The 18,606-nt window shown below is 43.0% G+C and overlaps 1 long non-coding RNA gene across 1 annotated transcript; it reads right to left on the minus strand.

Moving 5' to 3' along the window:
* Window positions 1-6,444: 6,444 nt before the first annotated feature.
* LOC115543853 (uncharacterized) lies at window positions 6,445-7,098 on the minus strand. The gene is made up of 2 exons (XR_003976761.1): window positions 6,905-7,098; window positions 6,445-6,749 (listed from the first exon to the last, which is right to left on the minus strand). It is a non-coding gene; the product is annotated as an uncharacterized LOC115543853 (long non-coding RNA).
* Between the last annotated feature and the right edge of the window lie 11,508 nt (window positions 7,099-18,606).

Genomic DNA, 18,606 nt, shown 5'->3' on the forward strand with positions numbered 1-18,606 from the left:
CTGGTGTAGATGTAATACTGAATAGAATTAAAGAAGACATGGTTGCATTGTACAATGGTGTTACAATGGAAACTGTTAATGGAGAGAAAACAATATATGGTGCTATGGTCACTCTCTGTGGCGATACCCTGGCACAGCATGAATTAGCAGGGTTCAAAGAGGGTGTGGGCTTTGCATTCAGTAAGTGCAGACACTGTGAGTGTTCTTTTGAGGACATGCAGTCACAATTCAATGAGGATACATACACTAAAAGGACATTGGAGAAGCATGTCAGACAGTGTGATGAAATAGAAATGGCAACCACAGACCTGCTTCGCAACAGCCTGAGAACAACATACGGTATCAATCGAAGGAGTAAGTTAGTTGAATTCCCATCCTTTGATATTGTACAGCAAACCCCACAAGACATTATGCATGTGATTCTAGAAGGGATAGCTCCGCTGGAAATCAAAAATGTTTTGAATCATCTTATTCAGTCAGGACAGATAACTCTGGACTCAGTAAATTCTGCTATTCTTGGTTTCCCTTATTCCCCGCTAGATGTTAGAGATAGGCCATCCCCAATTTCCCTTAGCACACTTATGTCAAATGATGGTAAACTAAAACAGTCATCTGGGCAAATGCTTGTCCTGCTAAGGATATTGCCATTGTTTTAGAGAGTTTGGAAGACAATGCATATGTGCAACTGATAATTCAGTTATTAGAGATTGTGCAAATAGTGTTTGCCCCTGTTCTTTCCATTGCAACCGTGTCTACATTGAAGTTGCTAATTGAAAATCATTTGAAGCATTGGAAGGAGCTTTTCCCAGACCACAATGTTACACCTAAACAGCATTATATGATACATTTGCCATCGCAGATACAATTATTGGGTCCAATGGTCAGACATATGTGTATGCGGTTTGAATCCAAACACTGTTTATTTAAACAATGGGCTTCCAACCTAAATTTTAAAAATGTATGCAAATCTTTGATTAATCAGAACCAAATATATGAAAGCTGCCAAAATGTTGAGCCTTCCATGCACCCACTTTTCTCAAGTGAAAAGGAGATGGGACCTGTATCTGAGGTTAAAGATCTACAATATTTAACAGGAAAATTGAGAGACTTCCTAGGTGTCATTGAAGTGAAAAATGCTGTATCAGTTAAGTGGCTTGTGATAAATGGTAATAAATACATAACTGAGAAGTCCATGATCCTTGCTAAAGTATTGAATGGTAATATGCCAGAATTTGGACTGGTCAAAAACATATATCTTGTTGATTCTAGGCTTAATTGTTTGGAATATCAACCATTTCAAACTACATGCTTTGATAGAAATGTCATGGCTTATCAAGCTGAAGTCCCACACCTTGCACAGGCCACTGAATTAGCTGATGCTGAAAGGCTGGTTGATTCTACCTCTTATTACACAATCAGCAGCCAGAGCCAAACTTATGTACAAATAAAATACTATGTTGAGGATGTAATTGAATTGCACAGTAGTTCAAATGACTAACTTGTTCCTAGATTGTTGAAAGCTTTTAATGCTGTCTTGCAATTTTACATAAATTATGGTGTTTGACGCATAATATTTCAATAGCAGATGAAAATGTGTTTTGCTTTGGTGTTTGCACTGAATCTCTGTGCAATATGGGTTCTTTCCTTGAGGTTATTTTACATATTTAGTAAACATGCCATGTCATGCAATGTTTATTGCTAAATGGTCTTGGATGAATATAGTTCTAACCTTTATTTGTTAAATGAGATTTAAGCACAGTGCCCACTCACTTTAACATGATGATGGATGAGCAGATAGTATGTTTTTAAAGCATCGGTTTGACTAAGTACTTCTCTGCACTGAATTTCATCTGGGCATATGTAATTGCTGTGTGTTGACAATAAAAAATGAATTCCATTCAATTGTTATCTGTTATTTAAAAATGTTAAGCGATTAAAAGGATAAGACGCTTGAAATAAGAAATACTGACTTTGACCAAGCAGTTTTATACTTCTAAGCATTGATGTGACACCTTTAGTATTATGGTAATTCTCATTATAAGCATAAACCTGCTCATAACCAGTAATAAAATCTCAATAACAAGTTTTAGAACCTTATTAAGATTATTAAGAGAAATACTTCTTAAAACAAGTGAAATGCTCTTACACAAAACTTGCTTGGTAGGAAGAAATATCTTGGCAGACAAAAAACTAGAAATTTTGCCTATATTTAAGATTTCTAACCTTAGTTAGATTTTAATTTTTGCAGTGTATCTCCTTCCTCAATATTTCACCTAGAGACTCCATTCAAATTTTTAAATATTCAGAATAGCTTGGAATCGCGCGCTTCTTTTCAGATTTTTTAAATATTTGCGGACGTTCAGCAGTGTTGCCAGATTGGGCAGTTTGTCCTGACAGATTGGGACACACACACACACACACACACACACACACACACACACACACACACACACACACACACACACACACACACACACACACACACACACACACACATTTAACATTTCTGCATTTTTAGCAATGCTTTGCGCTTTTCATTCAGCTGTCACTCTATTTGTTTTCAACCATTTCCATTTTCTCAAATGTTTACATTGTTTACTCCATTTAGACTTTTGAACTTTTGTTCAAACCCCATCACTTGATTTAAGACATACGTTTCTTTACGTCTTAATCTATGTGGCTTTATTAAAACATATTTTCAACCTCACTTTGCACTACAGCACATTTTCTGCAGGAAATGCATTTTCTAGTTATCACTATAATTGTAAGTATTCCTTTGCTTCACTTTTCAACAGCCAGATGATTGTGAAACTGAGGTGCTTCAAATGGACACAAGCATTTCCTCAGTCATTGAGGATGACCCAAAAGACATGAGCTTCAGCCTCAGTCAACAGTCAAGTTCAAGTCCCTCAGAAGAGCAAGGGGAGTGGGATGAAAGAAAATGGATTGTGAACGAGTCTAGCATCATGCAACTGTTTAGAACATGCCATGTGCCGCACAAATCACTGATAAAAAAGTGACAACTACAGGCAGCCAACTAAAGATTGAATGGACATGTTTGAATAATCATCATGGCAAGTGGGCATCATGTCCTGATGCAAGAGGAATGGCACAGAATAACTTGCTTGTTTCTGCTGCTACGCTTTTCTCTGGAACAACTTTCACTGAAGTACACGAGTGGGCCAGCATCCTAAACTTGCAACTCTTGAAGAAATCGCAGTACTACTCCATCCAATCCGACTACCTTATTCCAGTAGTACACTTTGCATAGAAGGATCATCATGAGAATCTCATTAGGCGACTTATTAGACAAAAGGCTGAAGGCGAGTCCATAGAGCTGTGTGGAGATGCCAGGTCTGACTCACCAGGTGAGTGTGTTTTTTTTCTTTAATACAATAACATGGAGGAATGGATTGTAAGACTGTTGGAAATGTTTTCCTCTGGATAGTAAGGAGGACTCACATGTTGTCACGCTATTACATTCTACAGGCTACAGCTGCAAGTATTCCACCTATTCGTTTCAGCTTCTATCCAGTAATGAGATCATTCACTTTCAAGTACTACAGGTAAAACTAAAATGCTCCTTGTCCGATTTGTGAAACTATACTCTTGGTGACAGAGTATAGATAAAGCATTATTCAGTGGGTGTATTGTATTTGTTTTTTTGCTATTGCTAATTCATTCATTTCTATTCTCTTTCGTCAATAGGTAACGGAAGCTAGCAGTTCAGTTGCCATGGAGTCCCAAGGCTGTAGGAGGGGCCTCAACCATCTCATTTTCATTGAAGGAGTAGATATAGACCTCATCACTACAGACCGGGCCACATCAGTTCGGAAAATAATGAGGGAGGAATTCCAGAATGTTCACCATGAATTTGATCCTTGGCATGTATCAAAAGGTAAATAGTTGTATCAAAACAATGTAAATTGTGATTGACTCAATGACTCATCAAATCATAACCTGATAGACCTTCCATGTATCAAGACCACATATCTTGTACTGTGAAGGAGAACCTTCACATTTGGCTCACCCACATTTGTGGTTATGTGTTTCATTACTATTACACAGGCATAAAGAAAAAACTGGTAGCACTCGCCAACAAAAAGGAAAATCAGGTCCTGCAGGGCTGGATTCGGGCGATCCTCAATCACTTTTGGTTCTCATGCTCATCTTGTAGTGAGAGTGCTGAGGTAATAACCCCAATGCATAAAGTATGTATAAAGATTGCACTGAAATCCAGTCAGAAGATTATCAAATAGTCTTGAAATGTAATATATTCTGTAGGAACTGAAGCGACGGTGGACCTCAGTCCTCCACCACATCTGTGGGGAGCACACATGGGAGCAAGATGGAAGAAAGTGGGCATGCCCTCACCCTGCTCTCAACCCAGATCAGCAAAGGACAAAGCGATGGCTCCAGCCAGAGTCTCAAGTGTTCACGTCTTTACGGAATATTGTTGAAGATAAAAGACTTCTGAAAGACCTTGAGCAGATGACTCGCTTCAAACATACAGGTATATAGCAGCCAGGGTTTCCCCCAGCACTATCTTGTTAAGGCGGCCGCCTTAACAAGACTAGGGCCCCACCTTGACTACCAATGTATTGAAAAAAAAAAAAAAAAAAAGTTGAAAAAAAAAAAAATAAAAAATGGCATTCGTAATACTCAGGTAATACTGTTTACAACATTAGTCGTGCCAATAAAGTTTTTTGAGTGTAATTGAGACGGCGACATCTGGTGGTTCAATATATTGTTGCATAGTCTATCATAGTCACCTGTCAATCTACCGCCAGTGACGTGCGGTGAGGTCAGTGAGTGGGTAGGCACTGAGTTCTGAAAGCCAGATTTCTCTAAACCTATATATTGTTAAATCAAAAACAATAAACAACAAACAGGCACGCACGGCCGATTTGAAATAAGTTCCCCCCTTTCACTAACTCACACATACACACACACACACACACACACACACACACACACACACACACACACACACACACACACACACACACACACACACACACACACACAGACGGGACGTATATGAAATGTCACGACGGTGACTTCAGGTTTGCCCGTAGCCTACTGTAGTTTGGACTAAATGATTAAACATCGCATCCATCGACTTAACGGACCCCTCCCTCACACTGAGGGCCGAAAAAACGTAAGGCAACAAGTCAAACCTTTGCCGATTCAAACTACCGGTACTACTTCTATTCAACTTAAAAATAAAAGACAGCATTCATCATTATGAAAAAAAGGAACTGTAAATAGTTGAATTTGCATACAAAAGTTAAGTGTATTGTCCATTATTTGTATTTAATTTGCACTTTTCTTTAATTTTATTTTGTAGTGTCTGCATGTTTGCCCAACATTTGTACCTACTGTTGTTTATGTATATGGAAATAAACAGTCGTTTATTTCATTCATGCGTACTGGCATCTTTGAGCAAAATACCCCCAAAATTTTTCGCAACAACACCACCAACTGCTTACCACCTTGACTGAGACATTTACTGGGGGAAACACTGTAGCATCATGAAACAGATCTATGCAACTTTTCAACCTATGTAGTCACTCTCTCAATGTCTAATGAAGCACTTTAATTTACAGGATCTTTGGAAGTGTACCACAACGTTATGCGAAAATATCTGCCGAAACGACTGCATTTTTGGTACGACACCATGGTAGCCCGAACACAACTAGCCATCCTGGACAACAATTACAATGTCGGCCGACAGCAGACAGAGACTTCAGAAGGTATTGAGATTTCATAAGTAAGCCCCTAAATGTGTTTGTCACAACTTGGCTAAGAAATAATGTTCTCTGTGTAGGACTTCCAAGATACAGTATGGTGTTCCCAAAACAGAGCAAGGAATGGGTAGCCAAGAAGATCAATGAGCCTACTAGTCAGTACTTCACGCAACACCTTGTGAAACTCGTGTTGGAGAGAAGGGAGGAAAGAACACGGGAAGACATTCCACATGTCCAGCGGCCTGCAAACATTGCCACTAAGGAGAGACCCCCCAAGGAAGATTTAATCAGGAAACATCAATCCAGATTCCCTCGCCACACTGATGTTTGAAAAACCAAGGATCCAGATTGTAAATTTGTTTATATGTCAGAATCAGAATCACTTTTATTACCCCTTATTGTACAGTAGGCTACACAAGAGCAAAATTATTAGGCTTGGTTCCTCAGCATACACATAGCTGCAAGAAAAAAATATAAAATAAGTATAAAAATAAATAAGTATAAAAATAAATAAGTAGCAGCATTAATAATAATAAAGTAATGAGGTGTAATAAAGAGTGAAGTGTAGGGTGTTCAAGTGGTAGTGTTGTAAATGTGTTTGTAAATACAGTCGGCCTATGTCTACCTTTACCCATTCGGAAAACATGTTTAGGCCTACAGACACTAGTGCACTTTCTAAATAAAACTGCAACGATTTTTGAACAAAAGTTTTTTTATTGAGAAGAAATTAAAAAGTAAACGCAATGCAGTTAGGTAGGAACAGAAGGTAGGAACAGAAGGGTAAGATATACATTGGAATAAGAATAAAAATAATGAATTCAGAATAATTCCTCTATCTCACTGGGTTTAAACCCAGCATACTGTCCAGTGGGGGATGGGAACGCATCCATAACAGCCCACACCACGCAACTGGGTAATGCAAGGCGATTTCCTCGTCCCAGTGGTTGACCTTTGAGGGCCCACTCCAGAATGACTCGATAAGCCACAAGTCGGTATTGACTGAGGGTAACAAAACAAGGATAGAGCAAAGACTGGGTCAGTAACTACTAGTAATGAGACGGTGGCACCGTTTTCAAAAACATTATAGTCGAGCTACATGCGAATTATACAAATTGGCATCTGAATATGAAATACATTACATCAATGTAGCTTACCTATCTGACAGTTGGCCATTCGGTCCTTCGGGTGTGGGGCGTTTCTTCCAGTTAATTTTAGGGACCCAGAAGAAAGTCTCCAGCACGGTTTTATTTAGGAGATGGCGCACTTCATTTAGAGAGATGCAGGGCGACACAGTCTCGTCGACCGAGACATTGAGGTTGGCCATACCAGCTGTGACGACAAGGTCCCACTCCGTACAGCACCTACTTTCGTGCTCCATCGGCATCTGCCTGCACTTCCCACAGGCACACCACCAATTTCCCGCGATCCTGGGGACAGCTTCAGCCGGAGCTTCAGGCGCCTCCGTAGCCCTGGCCTCCATCTCCCGTAGCTCCTCTTGGGTGTATTCTGGTTCATACCGATATCCTCTGCCGTCAAACTCAAAATCGAGTGTGTCCTCCAGAAGCCACCTTTCATATTCCATTTTCAATGACTTTCCCTAATCCGAGGTGCTCAAGTCACGGTACAAGACTTCAAACCAACGTAAACAGCAACGAGCAGTAATGAGTCTTCCAACTGAAATCAACTGGCGATAAATGTGCAATAAAACACGACAGAAACCATATATTGCGCCGATCATTTTTTTTTAAACTTCACAAATGCCACTAACCACTCGGTTACTTGCACATTTTCGAAAACGAACGTTTAGGGTTGCTGGGATGACAGGTTGGTGTATGCACACAGACAACCATTGTGAAGCAGGCAGGAGCGATTCAAAATGAGCCAAATACCCGAGAAAGGACTAATAGTTAAAATTTCGGTGTCACCCACTCTATTTCAGCCTAAACAAACCAGAAAGGGGGCTCAATGTTCAAAATACCGGAATTGTCCTTTAATAACTCGATATTACAGACATCATATCAACACTTTTCTTATAGCCTACTCTAAAATATCTTATCATTACGTCATCTAACTCTTAATCACATTAAATACATTCTTAAACATGTACGTTAGGTGTTCAGGGCCAAAGTAAACTTAAACATACTCTACAGTGTGTGTGTTTCCACAATAATATACTGTGCGAACGGGCCAACTGCCATTTCACGCTAATGCCGTTCGGCGCGAAACCAACAAAGGAGTTTAACAGTTAAAGGTTGGATAGGTGATTTGCTTTTTTGGCCATTTTTGCAAAATTACTTGAAATCCTTATCATAACCCGCTTACAGCCGCTGAGTTAGAAGTACTGACATGAAAATTAAACAAGTCAATCATCTGTGGAACGGGCAGGGCTCGAAAAACTCCAGCCAATCATTTCCATTGCCACCGAGTTGCATTGGACAGTAAGTACGTCAATCAAACGGTCGTACTGCACTCCCCCTCCCCCGCGCCCCGCGCGCGACCCCTTCGTGCAGTACTCGTGACCCAGAGCTCGTGACCCAGAGCAAGCTCCTGTTTGTTGTTATCATGCGGTAGCTACTGGAACTAGTTAATCCACATTTGGACCTAGCAGTAGAAGACAATTTCCATGGCAGACAAGACGCCACCATCCCCACCACCACCACCACCACCAGCAAAGAGAAGGAAAACTCTTTTTCAGAGAGTAATTGATAATAAAAACGCTGAAAGAGAAAAACTGAAATCAAGAATAATCCTAGACGTTGCTTTCGAACGTTGGCGGCAACTGAAGGACGAGAAGGGTCTAAAAACCGATGCTTGTGTGGCGGTTGACCTAGTTTCAAAGTTTATACCGTTTATACTCGGTAATACCGGTGTGGAGACGAGTCACGAGTGTATTACTCGGTGTGAAAATGTCCACACCGCGGCAACCCTAGTGAAAACCAGGACTTCCAATACAATTATATGAAACAAACATACATTTTCTAAAAATAGTAATGATTTATGTGACCGTTTAATGTTTATAACATCTGGTCCAACCATAGCAGCGAGAACGTATTCTCAGCAGGGGGTGCTGGGAAAAAAAAAAACTCAGCCTGCACTAGACTCGCAACTCGTTACATTGATAAAAAAAAGATGTATAGCAGCGCAGCTCAATTACACCAGTGCATGCATGCGCGCACAGTTGAAAATCGATCGTTCACATCCAGCTGCTCACAAAACAAGTTTAGCGCACCACCGCTACCCTCACACTTTTTCATACAACCTTTTTTAGCACTAGGTCATATGAGCATTAAATAAATGCTGCGTCTCAAAATGCCTTGGACAGCAGCGAGGATGACTCGCTTTGCCACGGGCCGAAACAGTTCGGAGCGACCACAGCCAGAGCGAACACAGCGGGGCAGAGGAGTGTCAGGAATAGTCTTTGGTGTACACATCAGTAGGCTACGGCCTATTTGCACTACTGTTTAGTGGCAATGCAGTGTTTTATTCGATGCCTTTTTATTTTCGTATATTATTTCAATGAATACAATTTATTTATTCATAAAAAACGGATCTGGTCTTCAAATCTTTTTTCCAAATATAGGTCGTCTTACAATGGGGTTTGTGTTTATATTCGGACCAATACGGTACAGCGGGCGCTCACATGACGTTAAGCATTTCCGTCACATTATGGTGCATAATGTGACGCTTCAGAACCTAAAATCCCGTTTCTCCCCGTTGACACGACAACACATAACCGGCGTTTTCAGAAATCTCCACTTTGGCCGGAGTTTTTAGAAATGATCGTTTTCTGTGATAAAACAGGGCCTCGGACAGGGGGTGTTGCAGCACCCCCAGCACTCCTACTTCCCGCGGTACTGGGTGCAACTTACAGCTGAATGTAGTGCCATGTTGTTAAACGAAAACCTACGCTAGCCTGGCTCGCTCTCGCGCATCTCTGTTCGCGCTCGTGCATGATTGCGCGTCCAGGTACTTGGAATGGGTGGAGTCAGAGTCAGCGTTGAAGGAGAGGGGGTAGGACCATTTGAGTTGTGTGTTTTCAAAATCTGCTGGCGTTTCGCAAAACACCTACCCAACCTTTAATAACTCGATATTACAGACATCAAACTTGACACAAAGTTTATCGACTGTTCTAAAATATTCCGCGCAAACATTTTGGTACCGCCCCTTCCGTTTCCAAGTATACCGTAATAATAAGTTATATAAAAAAAATGCTCAATGTAAATAAAACAAATGTAAATTATTGACCAACGGTTATACATATACATTCACGAAAAAGAGAATACATCTTGAAATCGTGGTCTAGTTTTGAGTGTACCACACATACATACTACCCAAAAGCAAAGGGAGACATAAATGATGTGCCACAACAGTTAATTGAGGTTATGATATGTTACATATTAAGGAGGAGTGTGGATAAAAAGCCAACAGGCGCAAGGGAATCATAGTGCAAAGGTGCAGTGCACAACAGAGGTTCCAGAAACTAGCTGCTAGCTAGCATGCCAATCTACTATCACGCGATTCCAATGCTTTCACTTCACTAAATATACTGAAATATTAACATACCTTCTGCGTGTTGTGTACTCTTCCTGGAATTCTTCCTCGAGGTCGTGTAGGTGAAGCACATACTTATTTTGGAGTGCCTGGTAGTCGGCCAATGCTACCGCAACAATAGCTTTCCGGGTGGCGTCCATGTTTTTCTCCGACGACCTACGCTCAAAACATAATAAAACGATTTTAGTGTGGGCGTGGCGTCCGATCCGAGATCCGAGTCGGCTCGCAGAGAATACTCAAACGCACCATAAGACCTGTTTTCCCGGAGGGAAAATCTCCAAACCGGGTTTCAAAATTTTCAATCAATTTGTCCAGGAATTCCACATAATTGTGATGCTGTGTTCCGGAAGCTTGACTTTTCAGTTTTGGGAAGTGAAGCAGGCCCTCTTCCTGAATGTCAATTTTGGATAATTCCAGTTTCCTTTGAACAGCACGGATAGCTGACATGAGGATGCACACTGTGTTATTTTTGCCCTGGAGCTTACAATTCAGATCATTGAGGTGGCAAGTAATGTCTGATAGAAATGCAACAATTTCCATTTTTTAATTGTTTTGCAGGAATTCCACAAATGGTTTTGCTTTTGGACTCTTCTGATTCAGCAGAAACGTTTCTAGCTCTTTCCGTAGTGTCCAAAAACGCTCCAGTACTTTGCCTTTACTAAGCCACCTGACATTGTTGTGTAGAAGCAAATCGTCAAATTCTGCATTAACCTCTGTGATGAATGAGCGCAGCAAGCGATGCTGCAGAGCAGATGATGCCCTCAAAAAATTGACAAGTCTCAGACGCATATTAACTAATTTACCTTTACTTTGCTTGCAGCTTTTTCACCCACTTATAGCTCCACTATACTACATTGCAAATAAATGTGTGATGCATGTACAACAAACAAATGTTTCAGAACATTTTCTTTTTAATTATTTTAAATGACTTATATACATTCAGATGTAGCCCTATGGGAATTTGGGTTAAAGCTTAATTTAATTTAAGAAATTTGAATACATTTAGTGAATTACTATTAGTGCATTAAGTAACCTTAGAGAGAGAGATCTCTCGCCATTAGAATAATTCGGGAGCGCACTTCACACTAAAAGCTTGACACGCTAGGGGGTGCTACACATAAACACTTAAACATACAAGTAAAAATAAGCAAAAAGTATCAAGTCAAATTATGCAGCTATATACAAAAATGCTACAAAGAATGTAGTCAACTTTAAGAAAAAAAACACACTAAAGAACACTATAAGTTTAACTATTAACTTAACACTCTACGAACAAAAGTGCAGTTGTATCGGGCATTTCTATTGACCTTTCAATGTGACGCAGCATTAGAATTTGACAATTCTAGACTTCCTCATGTCAAATGTATTGATGGTATCATCAAAAGATATCTGACTTGCGACCTCTTGGTTGACGCTCATCAGTGCAAGCCCATTGAGGCGTTCCTGACTCATCGTTGACCTTAGGTAGGTCTTCAGTAATTTTGATGTTGGGACCTACGCCGAAAGATGTAAGACACGTCTCTATTGGCCAGTCTCGATCGGAGTGACAGCTTGGCAACATCCGAAAAGCCGCTGCCCCCCGAACGCCTCCAGAAGCAGATTGTCGGCCTGTTCGTTTGTGCCTCTCAATCCGCGGCGGCGGTCAACAACATCGCCCTGCTCTCCTCTGCCATGGTCTCCTTGTCGGCTGACAGGGAGGCCTACGGGATTTTCAGGGCACGCAAGCGCGCGCACGGGACAAGCCCATAAGGCGAAGCCTAGACGGCGTAGCCTACATGAAATAGAACTCCCTCTCTCGTTACTAACTGTGGATGTTGCCAAGCTGTCACTCCGATCGAGACTGGCCAATAGAGACGTTTCTTACATCTTTTGGCATAGGTCCCGCCCACGAGATTCAGCTCAACAGCAAGCAAAGCTTTTGGATTCGCAAGCAAAACTTTAGGATTCGCAAGCAAAGCTTTTTGATTCGCAAACAAAACTTTTGGATTCGCAAACAAAACTTTTGGATTTGCAAACAAAACTTTTGGGTTTGCAAACAAAACTTTTGGATTCCCATTAATATTTTTTTTATCACATTAATTTATCTTGCAATAAAACATTTTTTGATTGCAGTGTCGATAGTTTTGCTCTCAAATCTATTTTTTGATTGCAGTGTGGAAAGTTTTGCTCTCAAACCTATTTTTTGATTGTAGTGTGGAAAGTTTTGCTCTCAAACCTATTATTTTTGATTGCATAATAAAGACACAAATCTACCTCCATAAACAACGCGCCACTGACTTTAAACCAGGTATTTCCTGGTCAGTAGCGCAATGGTATTCAGAGACGGCAAAATACCGTTTGCGCCAGAACACGCCTTCTCCTTCCGCCGAACCGCCCCTTGGGGCGCATGATCAATCCCTAATTTACCGGCGAGTGGCGCTGGTGGGAAAAGAACGCTCTGCGCCAGTTGTAAACTAGCAACGACACATGCGCCAGTGACTAAGTCACTTGCGCCGGATGCAAGATAGGGCCATGGGTGTCCTCTGCCATCAACATCATGCTCACCTCATGATCCCTTTTTCTGGTCTTCGGGATCCTGTAGATCAGCTGCAGTGATCCTTGGAGCAATGCTGTGGCCTCATTTGTCCAGTATGCAAACCTCTGTCCGTGGCTTTCGAGTGACAGTGACAGAAAAAAAAAAAAGGTTAACTAATGTATAACTAATGTTGTGTAGGAAGTTACATTTAAAGTTGTCTTACCCATCAACCTGGAACCGTTCCATCAAATTAATTAACATTTCCTTCAGTACTAATAACACTCACCCATTTTTTTACATCCTCCCTCAGTGTTTTCCAATGGTAGGACGCCAATACTTTTTCTTTTGTTCGGCGTCTCCCTGGATGACCCCCACTGCCAAGATTGTCATGGCACTCCTTAAAGGCATTACAGACTTGCTCCTGGTTACACACCACCAAGCGAGGTTTTCCCTGGAAGCTGTAATACAACTGCTCGTCTGATGCAGCAGGAAAATACAACATTCATTTAGTGTTTTTTGGGGGTGTAAATCTCTGGTTTCATCACGATACGATATTATATCGATTAATTGGACAACGATACGATATTTGCAGATATCAAAAGTTTGCCGCGATACGATTTCAATTCAGGGGCATGCGATCGATATGAGACGATATCATATGCCCATTTAACACAACCTCTTACATTCACATCAACTCACATCAACTTTATTATAATTTCATAATTTTATTTCTTAAAGCCACATAATTGCATTTAAGTGCAAAAGGTTTTTTATGGCTTAAATTAAAGAGCCTGTAATGATCTTTCATTTTGAACATAGACCATTCCCAACCTATCTGTGTGGATAGTTTTCTTCTAAAAACAAAACATCCCTCGGAATCATCTTGGCTGTTAAGATAAGCCGTCCGTGTTGCCAGATTGGGCACATTTTCAGCCCGATTTGGCTACATTTAATCACGTTAGGCTGGAAAAACGGGACATATGCCCAATCTGGCAACACAGACTAGACATAGGCCTACTCGCACTCACACATGTGCTCGCTGTTGCCTCGTTTAACCGGTGAACGGATACGAGTGGCTTGGCGCTTTGCGCAGAAATAGTTTCACAAACACCCGCGAAAGGAGATATATAATAATAAAAGCGTGTAATACAGCAATATGCATTGATGTTTGGGCGTTGCATCGATGCAGTTTGATCGCTCGCCAATTACGTTAAACCCCTAGTGTTTATGTACGTATAATAACTGGGTAGGTTATATTATGACTAAAAGCAGCACCAGAAAGTCCAAAAGGCCTTGAAATGTTTCAAATATGGATTGAATTGAACAGCTAATATTACTAATAGTACTTGGAAGGAAAAAAGTAAAGGAAGAGGGCTATGATAAGACACCTCAGACAAGATGCAACAGACAATATTTTCTATGACCTTCAAATCTAGGCTAAAACCTACTTATTTAGGATGGCTTTTAGTACCCGGTAGTATGATAATACTTTTATTTTATCTTACATGCTACATTTATTTTGAAGTACTGTTGGAAGGTAAAGTTAAGTAAAGTTAATTCACACTGTGTGTCTTACCTTTTATTGTGTATCTTATTGATGCTTTCCGAATCGCTGCCTTTCTGCTCTCTGGTTTCGAGCTAGTGTTGGTTAAGGTGTGGTAAACACTAGTTTCTAGGAAATGCTTAATTTCTGCATAAAAGCTCTCCATAGCTGCTGCCATCCGGGAAACAAAACTCTCCAACGTACAGTATCTAGTTACGTGGTTGCTATGACTACAGCCAGAGCTACAGCACAAAACAGCCAATCGCAACTCTCCGACGTACAGCCAATCACAATGTACGCCCATTCAAGCGTACAGCCAATGATATTGTGTGACGTAATCAGCAGACGACGGACCCCGAGCCGATCTGGAAGCCGAGCCGATATGGTACTTACACCGGCCCTGGCTTAGGCAGTTGGCCCATTGCAGCCCTGCGTCTTCCATCCAACCATTGAGACAATTAAAAATGTCACTGCCGGTACACCTCCAGAACAGCATGTCCTCGTGAAGTTTTCCTTCATAACTGTAGCGAACAAACCAACAATTGCGCGACACTTGTCACGTCAGACTCATCTAACTAAAGAAAACCTGCAGTTTTTTACTCTCTCGATTATCTGACATTTCATGTCATTATATAATTCGCTTGGACACTATATCATTGGAGAGGGGGATTTGCTTGAGCGCACTTGCAATCTTTTCACCATGCATTGCGGTGGTCATCGCAATTGCTGCAGGGAGGATGAGGTTTTCGGCAATTGTGTGGCTTCTGTTATTTTGCCAAAAGGTGGGCCACGTCGTAGGTAGCTGGTGGGCAAGGTAGCTTGCCCATGCACTGCAGTCTTCTGCCCTTGCAGGGCAGCTTCTTTTCGCAGAAAGAAAGTCATTGGTTTCGTAGCGTCCTCGGGATGGCGGGTTTCGAGATGTCGTTTCATTTTGATAGGTTTTAAGCTCTCATTCGCCAGAACATCGCCGCAGATCACACATTGCGGGGTGGTTGAGGTTACCTTTTACTTGGCAAGTGAATCCATACTTCAGATATTCTTTCTGATAATGCCGACGCCTCGTTTGTTCCTTATTATTCTCACCGGCCTAGGCAGGCAGATAGTCTTAGGCCAGAGGTCGGGAACCTTTTTGACTGGGAGAGCCTTAAAACCCAAATATTTCTAAATATATTTTATTGAGAGCCATATTGTTTATCTTTAACATATAATAAATTAAATATGCAGGATGCAATGAAAACTCAGGATGGCTCTCTTTTCATGTTCACGGAGAAGCGCCAGAAATCTTTGGGTTACTTAACGTAATCCCTGGTTCTTTGATAACAGAGTGAGGTGTTTCACTATGGGAATCGCCTAGGCGTGACCTACTACTGGAAGCTCCAATTGCACCACGTCTGTCCTTGACAGACAGGTCGGACTGTGACACAGGGTCCCGCCCCCTGCACTTATACAGTCGACCCGCCCTCCTCAAATCATTCTATACCGGTTTCTTTCCGTGTAAATGCAAGGAGGGACTTGTTGGTGAAACACCTCACTCTGTTATCAAAGAACCAGGGATTACGTTAAGTAACCCAAAGTTATTTTTCTAACTTCGTTCGGTGTTTCACTATGGGAGATATAGACCACTCCCGTATTGCATATATCTCCCGAAGCTATGCAAATTAAGCCAGGCAGCAAACATCACTTTGAGTCTGGTGAGATCGTCTCCAGCACGGCTTGAGAAACAGAAGGCCCTGAGACATCCAGCCTATAAAACCTAACAAAGGTGTGAGGCGTAGCCCAGCTTGCCGCAGCACAAATGTCATGCACCGACACTCCCCTGAATAAGGCCCATGAAGTAACCATACCCCTTGTGGAGTGGGCCCTCAAGCCATGGGGGGGCTGCAAGCCCCTACTTTCATAAGCAAGAGAGATAGCCTCCACAATCCAGTGGGATAGCCTCTGGCGGGACAAAGGCTTGCCTCTATGGGGAGTGGCCCAGGACACGAACAGCTGATCCCCTTTCCGAAAAGCAGCTGACCGACTCACATATACATGTAGGGCCCGTACCGGGCATAATGTATTGAGTCTCTGCTCCTCCGCAGAGGAGAACGGAGGCGGGTGAAACGCCGACAGTTCCACCGTGAGACACCTATAGGTCGACTCAACCACCTTAGGCACAAAAGCCGGATTAGGCCGCAGACAGACCTTGGAGATCCCCGGAGCAAACTGCAAGCATGAAGGACGGATAGACAATGCCTGTAAATCACTCACACGCCTAGCTGTGGTTAAAGCTAAGAGCAACACCACCTTCAGCGACACAAACTTCATCCCCAACGGCTCAAAAGGGTGATGAGACAGGGCATCCAGCACCACCGATAAATCCCACAAAGGGACCAGGGGCCTGGAAACTGGGAGCTTGCGACGCGCCCCCTTCATGAAGCGACAAACCAAGGGATTATCCCCAAAGCCAACATGACAAGCTGAGATGGCCGCCAAGTACACTTTAATTGTGGAAAAGGCCTTACCCTTTTCCAATAATCCCTGTAGGAAACACAGTAGGTCCACCACGGAACACCGATATGGAATGGTGTGCCTCGAGTCGCACCAGTCCTCAAAAACCCGCCACTTGCCACTGTAGAGCCGGCGAGTGGAAAGGGCCCTTGCATTCTGAATGGTGTCAACAACCTGTGCAGGCAGGCCTGCCGCATTCAAGTTCCACCTCTCACGGGCCAAGCCCACAGCGCTACGCGGTCCGGGTGCGGATGGTAAATCTCCCCGCCCGCTTGGGAGAGGAGATCCCTGCGCAGGGGAAGGGGCCATGGGTCGCCCGCCAGGAGTTGCACTATTTCCGCCACCCAATGTTTCGATGGCCACCGCGGCGCTATCAGGATTAGCGACAGACTCTGTTCTCTCACCCTGGCTAGGGTGGGGGAGATCAGGCTGAGAGGGGGGAAGGCATATAGCAGCACGTTTGGCCACGGATGGGCCAGAGCATCTACCCCTAGGGGAGCCCTTACGTCTGACAAGGAGAAAAACAACGGGCACTGAGTGTTTTCCAGCGAGGCGAAGAGATCTACGGCTGCCAAGCAAGGAAGATCTCAAGGAACCCTTTGGGCAAGGAACACTGCCCAAAGTTCTAGGAGGTTTATGTGAGCCTGAGCTAGATCGCGACTCCAGGTGCCGTTCACTGCTCTGCCCATCATTGTCGCACCCCACCCTGACAAGGACGCGTCCGTTGTCATGGTTACCCTGGACGACACCGCCCCCAGCGGGACGCCCGCTGTCAGAACCGTGCGCAGCGACCATGGGCGGAGAGCGGTAACACACGCTGGTGTTACTTTCACCTTGCGATTCAGGTGGCGACGGGAGCACAGACGTAGTGCTGCGACCCAGCGCTGAAAATCTCTCATCATCAGAAGACCCAAAAGTACTACTGATATCACCGAAGCCATAAGGCCAAGCAGGCGTAGGCATAACCTGAACGATACGGTCTCTCCCCGCCTGAAGAGGGAGAGACACTGCGTGAGAGACGTTAGTCTCCTCTCTGATAGTGTGACGCGATAAGAGAGAGAGTCTATGTGGAGACCCAAATATTCCGCACATTGTGCGGGGTCCACACGGCTCTTTTCCCAATTTATGCTGAATCCCAGAGTCCTCAGATGATTTACCACCGTAGTAGAATCTCTGAGTGCCTGTTCGCTTGAATTGGAACATATCAGATAATCGTCCAGATAACAGAATATTCTGATGCCGCTGTTTCTTAACGGTGACAGTGCTGCCTCCACACACCTGCTGAACACTCTCGGGGCCAACGATAGCCCGAACGGGACCACTTGGTATTCGTAAGCCCTTTTCTGAAAAGCGAACCGGAGAAATTTCCGGTGTGCGGGATAGATGGCAATGTGAAAATATGCGTCTGACAGATCGATCGTTACAAACCACACAGAGCACTTTGTGTGTAAACATCCTGAACGTGTATTTGCGCAGGTGTCTGTTTAACACACGGAGATCTAATATGGGGCGAGGGACGAGCTCCCTCGCTTTGGAATGAGAAAATAACGGGAGTAAAAACCCTGTTGGGCTTGCTCGTTCGGGACAGCCCTGATCGCTTTTTTTCGCAGCAGGGACGATATTTCGTCCTCTGGGATTCGTGCCGAATCCCCACTGGCCATAGAAACCAACACGTTGTTGAATCTGGGTGGTTTCATAGCAAACTGCAGTCTGTAACCCTGGGAAACCATAGACAGGATCCACGGGTGGACTGCGCA

The sequence above is a fragment of the Gadus morhua genome, chromosome 5 (assembly GCF_902167405.1).
Source record: "Gadus morhua chromosome 5, gadMor3.0, whole genome shotgun sequence".
Lineage (NCBI taxonomy): Eukaryota > Metazoa > Chordata > Actinopteri > Gadiformes > Gadidae > Gadus > Gadus morhua.